This window comes from Ranitomeya imitator, chromosome 4, assembly GCF_032444005.1.
Source record: "Ranitomeya imitator isolate aRanImi1 chromosome 4, aRanImi1.pri, whole genome shotgun sequence".
Lineage (NCBI taxonomy): Eukaryota > Metazoa > Chordata > Amphibia > Anura > Dendrobatidae > Ranitomeya > Ranitomeya imitator.
The window spans coordinates 20,427,989-20,435,098 of record NC_091285.1 but is presented as its reverse complement, the minus strand read 5'-3'; positions in this window follow the sequence as shown (position 1 = coordinate 20,435,098).

The following is a 7,110-nucleotide window of genomic DNA, read 5'->3' as shown; positions in this document are numbered from 1 at the left end:
CAAGTAATTGAGTTGTGGTTTCTGAGCAGCTAGGCTTCCGGAAGTTGCCCCCCCAAAAAAAATAAAATAAAATAAAAAAAGAACAGGACACCATGACATTCCTACTATTCAGCTTGTGTTTGCAGCTGTCGCCATGTACTCCGCCATGCTGGTATCCTGCCCTCTTCCAATGCAAAATAAAATGGGCACAGTTATCATGAGTGGAACAACCCACTAGTTAAATCTTGTCCTGCCAATTCACTTCACCAACAGTTCACAAGTCACGTATAATAGAATTTAGGCTTTTCTAAAATATGGTCATGGGGCCCCTCCGCTCCCACAGCAGCTAGTAACGAGAGGCCGCATTCTTCACATACTTGTCTGGGAATGGGAGCGACTCAGGTGAGAAGAGAGTGTGACTCCTACGTGTCGTGGCCATGTTTTCTTCAATGATGCGTCTTATATCATTCCCATCAGCAAAGCTCTAGTTTTATATTTAGTTGCATGTTCATTTTTAGGGGGCAAAGTTTGTCAGAAGTATACAGTATGTTTATACAAGGGAGAACTACTCAATCAACTAAAATCCAATTCTGACCTGGAGCAGCAAACACTATTCTGAAAGGAGGTCTACAACTCTGGCAAAAAGGAAGAGACCACTGCACAGTTTTATAAAAATCCGCTTCTCTCCATGTCTGACACCATTCCATTCCAGTGTCAGTTGAATTCCAACCAGAGTTCACCTCATTCCACTTAATGTGCTTCTGATTAGTTGATCACTTGAACCAAATCTTAATAAACGAAGGAAAGTATAAAAAAAAAAACAACTGTGGTGTTCACAATCCTCTTGCAATAGGACAAGCTGGATGGCAAAACAAGTGCTAGTAATATCCCAAAAGTAATAGGAATGAACAAATTACTTATAACCATGCCAAAGGAGTAGAAAAGAAAAGTCTTGAGTGAGGAAAAGAAAGGGCTCAATTCTGGCTTCATTAGCAGAGGGATACAGTGAGCGTCATGTTGCCTCCATCCTTAACATTTCTAAGACGGCAGTCCATTACAACAAGGTCAAGCAGCAGATATTGGGGACAACAAAGCTACAGACCGGCAGAGGGCAAAAACGACTCTCCACTGCCCGGGATGACTGTGATCTTCTAATGTCTCTCAGCAACCGCAGGATGACATCAAGTGACCTACAAAAGGAATGGCAAATGGCAGCTACCTATAAAGAGAAAAATCAGACAAACTGAACATTTTGCAGAGGTCTCTTAATTTTGCAAGAGCTTTGAGTATGCAACTCATGTGTGTTAAGGAAAACTAGCCTTGTTGATGAGTCACACCAAGAATCCATTACCCCAGCGATAAGTTTTGGGGGAAACCATATTAACTACAGTCCTGTATTATATCCCAGAGCTGCACTCACTATTCTGCTGGTGCCGTCACTGTGTACATACATTACTGATCCTGAGTTACATCCTGTATTATACTCCAGAGCTGCACTCACTATTCTGCTGGTGCAGTCACTGTGTACATACATTACTGATCCTGAGTTACATCCTGTATTATACTCCAGAGCTGCACTCACTATTCTGCTGGTGCAGTCACTGTGTACATACATTACATTACTGATCCTGAGTTACATCGTGTATTATACCCCAGAGCTGCACTCGCTATTCTGCTGGTGCAGTCACTGTGTACATACATTACATTACTGATCCTGAGTTACATCCTGTATTATACCCCAGAGCTGCCGTCACTATTCTGCTGGTGCAGTCACTGTGTACATACATTACTGATCCTGAGTTACATTCAGTATTATACCCCAGAGCTGCACTCACTATTCTGCTGGTGCAGTCACTGTGTACATACATTACATTACTGATCCTGAGTTACCTCCTGTATTATACTCCAGAGCTGCACTCACTATTCTGCTGGTGCCGTCACTGTGTACATACATTACATTACTGATCCTGAGTTACATCCTGTATTATACTCCAGAGCTTCACTCGCTATTCTGCTGGTGCAGTCACTGTGTACATACATTACTGATCCTGAGGTACATCCTGTATTATACTCCAGAGCTGCACTCACTATTCTGCTGGTGCAGTCACTGTGTACATACATTATATTACTGATCCTGAGTTACATCCTGTATTACCCTCTAGAGCTGCACTCTCTATTCTGCTGGTGCAGTCACTGTGTACATACATTACATTACTGATCCTGAGTTACATCCTGTATTATCCTCCAGAGCTGCACTCACTATTCTGCTGGTGCAGTCACTGTGTACATACATTATATTACTGATCCTGAGATACATCCTGTATTATCCTCCAGAGCTGCACTCACTATTCTGCTGGTGCAGTCACTGTGTACATACATTACATTACCCGAAGATTCGATTAGGCAGCCAATCACAGTAATGCTAGTAGCCAAAATGGCTATGGAATTACCGTGTTAGGCTTGGCAAGCCATGCCCGCATATTTATTGGCTGTTTGAAGAGCTGCAAAACGTGGAGCTGAGACTTGAGTAACATAGTAAGGCCGAAAAAAGACATTTGTCCATCCAGTTCAGCCTATATTCCATCATAATAAATCCCCAGATCTACGTCCTTCTACAGAACCTAATAATTGTATGATACAATATTGTTCTGCTCCAGGAAGACATCCAGGCCTCTCTTGAACCCCTCGACTGAGTTCGCCATCACCACCTCCTCAGGCAAGCAATTCCAGATTCTCACTGCCCTAACAGTAAAGAATCCTCTTCTTTGTTGGTGGAAAAACCTTCTCTCCTCCAGACGCAAAGAATGCCCTCTTGTGCCCGTCGCCTTCCTTGGTATAAACAGATCCTCAGCGAGATATTTGTATTGTCCCCTTATATACTTATACATGGTTATTAGATCGCCCCTCAGTCGTCTTTTTTCTATACTAAATAATCCTAATTTCGCTAATCTATCTGGGTATTGTAGTTCTCCCATCCCCTTTATTAATTTTGTTGCCCTCCTTTGTACTCTCTCTAGTTCCATTATATCCTTCCTGAGCACCGGTGCCCAAAACTGGACACAGTACTCCATGTGCGGTCTAACTAGGGATTTGTACAGAGGCAGTATAATGCTCTCATCATGTGTATCCAGACCTCTCTTAATGCACCCCATGATCCTGTTTGCCTTGGCAGCTGCTGCCTGGCACTGGCTGCTCCAGGTAAGTTTATCATTAACTAGGATCCCCAAGTCCTTCTCCCTGTCAGATTTACCCAGTGGTTTCCCGTTCAGTGTGTAATGGTGACATTGATTCCCTCTTCCCATGTGTATAACCTTACATTTATCATTGTTAAACCTCATCTGCCACCTTTCAGCCCAAGTTTCCAACTTATCCAGATCCATCTGTAGCAGAATACTATCTTCTCTTGTATTAACTGCTTTACATAGTTTTGTATCATCTGCAAATATCGATATTTTACTGTGTAAACCTTCTACCAGATCATTAATGAATATGTTGAAGAGAACAGGTCCCAATACTGACCCCTGCGGTACCCCACAGGTCACAGCGACCCAGTTAGAGACTATACCATTTATAACCACCCTCTGCTTTCTATCACTAAGCCAGTTACTAACCCATTTACACACATTTTCCCCCAGACCAAGCATTCTCATTTTGTGTACCAACCTCTTGTGCGGCACGGTATCAAACGCTTTGGAAAAATCGAGATATACCACGTCCAATGACTCACCGTGGTCCAGCCTATAGCTTACCTCTTCATAAAAACTGATTAGATTGGTTTGACAGGAGCGATTTCTCATAAACCCATGCTGATATGGAGTTAAACAGTTATTCTCATTGAGATAATCCAGAATAACATCCCTCAGAAACCCTTCAAATATTTTACCAACAATAGAGGTTAGACTTACTGGCCTATAATTTCCAGGTTCACTTTTAGAGCCCTTTTTGAATATTGGCACCACATTTGCTATGCGCCAGTCCTGCGGAACAGACCCCGTCGCTATAGAGTCCCTAAAAATAAGAAATAATGGTTTATCTATTACATTACTTAGTTCTCTTAGTACTCGTGGGTGTATGCCATCCGGACCCGGAGATTTATCTATTTTAATCTTATTTAGCCGGTTTCGCACCTCTTCTTGGGTTAGATTGGTGACCCTTAATATAGGGTTTTCATTGTTTCTTGGGATTTCACCTAGCATTTCATTTTCCACCGTGAATACCGTGGAGAAGAAGGTGTTTAATATGTTAGCTTTTTTCACTAGTACACATTACCTATCCTGTATTATTCTCCAGAGCTGCACTCATTCTTGTAAAAGTCAAGTGGGACATTTTCTTCACAGACTTGGCATCCTGGCAAGAAGGATTATTTATTTTTGCAATTTGCCACAGAGGAAGAATTCTGTACCTAGTCCCTGTACAAGATTGGCATGCTTCTGCAGGGTTTTTTTAAACAGGTCTCCAGCTCCATCTACTGGTTAGTATACGCATTTCCTCTGACTTTATACTCTTTTGTTGAGTTTTTAATGTTTCGCACTTGTTTTTCTTTGCGCCGTATTAATCTTTCCGTTTGCGTCATTTGATTGTTTCTCCCCTTCTACCAAGAGCCATAACTTTTTATTTTTTTATTTTAAAAAATACAACAGTTCAAATTATCCCCCTTTTGCGCAATTAAAAATAAACATTACACATTTGTTATCGCTGCATTTAGAAAAGTCTGATCTATCAAAATATAAAATGTGTTAATCCGATTGATAAATGGCGTAACAAAAAAAAAATCAAGCCAGAATTAAATTTTTGGGGATTTAATAAAATAAGAGGCGATCAAAACAGCATATGTACCCCAAAATGGTATTAATAAAAACGTCTGCTTAGGGCACAAAAAAAGCCATCACACAGCCCCAGATCCCGAAAATTGAAAACGTTACTGATCTCGGAAAATGAAGACAAAAGCAACTCATACGGCTACGTTATTGAAAAAAAAAAAAAAAGTTATGGTTCTTGGAAAATAGCCTGATCATGAAGGGGTTAAAATGGGGTCTGGTTTGGGGGTTTACTAAAACCCTTAAAAGTTCATGTTACTTCTAATGGTAGTTTTCTGAGATTTTTTTGGTGTAGGTCCACTCGAAAAAACTCCTGACCAATCCCTTAAAAAAAGTTTTTACTAGGGTGTTTTGTTTTTTTTTACGCTCCAGGTAAGTTGGAAAACACTTGGTAGGAAAAAAAGGAAAATGCATGTCACTTCTTTTAAGCGTCTCATGATGGAAAACACTCCAAACTAGACACATAGAAGGCTGTAAAAAATAAATAAATGATAAAGGAAAAAAATATCCCCCAAACCTGTTAAACAACTATTCAAAACTTCTTTAGGAAATGCCTCAACAAATAAAAAATTCCTCAAAGCTATGTGCACACAATGTCATAGACTTTCACAAAGTCACTTCAGGAAAAAGCCAGCTGCTTTTTTTTCCTGGAGCGACTCCATCGTCATTCATGCTTTCACTTTTACAGAGGCGTCTTCACCTTATATCTTCTTTTAAGAGAGCAGATGGCTTCCTAGCAAAAGCTGCATGAAGAATGAACATTACTTTTTTTAACCGCTCCAGGGTTTCTGAAGTCTAAGAAGTTAAAAGGAGTAACAAAAGATTAAACGTGCACAACAAAGTCGTTTTGACATTGCTGTGCATGATGTCCATCTTTTGAGGCGGCTTTGCAGTGCTTTTTTAGGCGGAATCCACCTGAAAAAGATATTGTCTGCATATAGATAAAGAAGGATTGTTTCCTGAAGTGGGTTCCGCTCAAAATTGTGCTAAAAAATGCTTAAAACATATCTTCCTATTAATTTTGATTCAAACAGGATTTGCTGATCTTTTCAGGCTTTTGAGCGTCTGTTAAACACTTTGGGCCACAAACATCAAGAGCAGGGTTGTTCACACCGTTATTGATGAGATGTGCTGGAGTCAGACACTCTGGATTCTTGAAGAGGCTTATGCTTCTTCATGAATCAGGAGCACCAGAGAAGCTGCGTACACCTATGTGTGCGTCTCGCCACAAATCCTACTCCAGTCCCTGCTGGAGTAAGATTTGTGGTGTAGCGAATGCCACCACTTGTCACATCCCCATCCCACTTCAGCTTTGACCACTTTGCAGAGCTGGGAGAAAATGGTGTGAGAAAAACAAAATTTGCATCATTTTAGCGCAGCTGCCAGTTGCGCCAAAATTATGCAACTTTTCAACGCTTTTTACAACGGAATACTGGTTTAAAGGGACTCTGTCACCTGAATTTGGCGGGACTGGTTTTGGGATATATGGGCGGAGTTTTCGGGTGTTTGATTCACCCTTTCCTTACCCGCTGGCTGCATGCTGGCTGCAATATTGGATTGAAGTTCATTCTCTGTCCTCCATAGTACACGCCTGCACAAAGCAATCTTGCCTTGTGCAGGCGTGTACTATGGAGGACAGAGAATGAACTTCAATCCAATATTGCAGCCAGCATGCAGCCAGCGGGTAAGGAAAGGGTGAATCAAACACCCTAAAACTCCGCCCATATGACCCAAAACCAGTCCCGCCAAATTCAGGTGACAGGTTCCCTTTAAAAGCTTTGATGAATCTGTCCTTTCAGGTTTTCAAAAGCGCCGGATTGTAGAGATGAAACTGCATGTCACTTCTTTGAAGCGGCGCCTGACATAAAACGCTCCAAACTAGGCACTGGACAATTAAAAAGCTACAAGAAGGAGGGGAAAAAAACCCAGCAAAAATGCTTGAAAAACTCTTCAATGCTGCTACAGGAAGCACAAGTCCTCTAAAAACTCCCCATGTGATTTGAGCATTTCTTTTGGAGCAGAAACTCTTCTCAAAAACTTGTGCGTTTCCACTCAGTTTCTTCTCCGAAAACTAAATAAAAAGACTCTGTGTGCACAGAGCCAAAGAATGAACGTTTCCTGAAGTTGTTTTCACTAGAAAGCTTGTTGTGTTTTACTGTCTCCAAACTAAGCACTGTCAATTCATTATTATTATTAACAGCATTAAAATCGATCTTGAGCCATGGCGGCTTGATGGATGAATGCTTTATATGAAGATAGATCTTGTGCAACCCCTAGATAAGTCCACTAGGGTCTTCTCCACCGTTATCTTGAT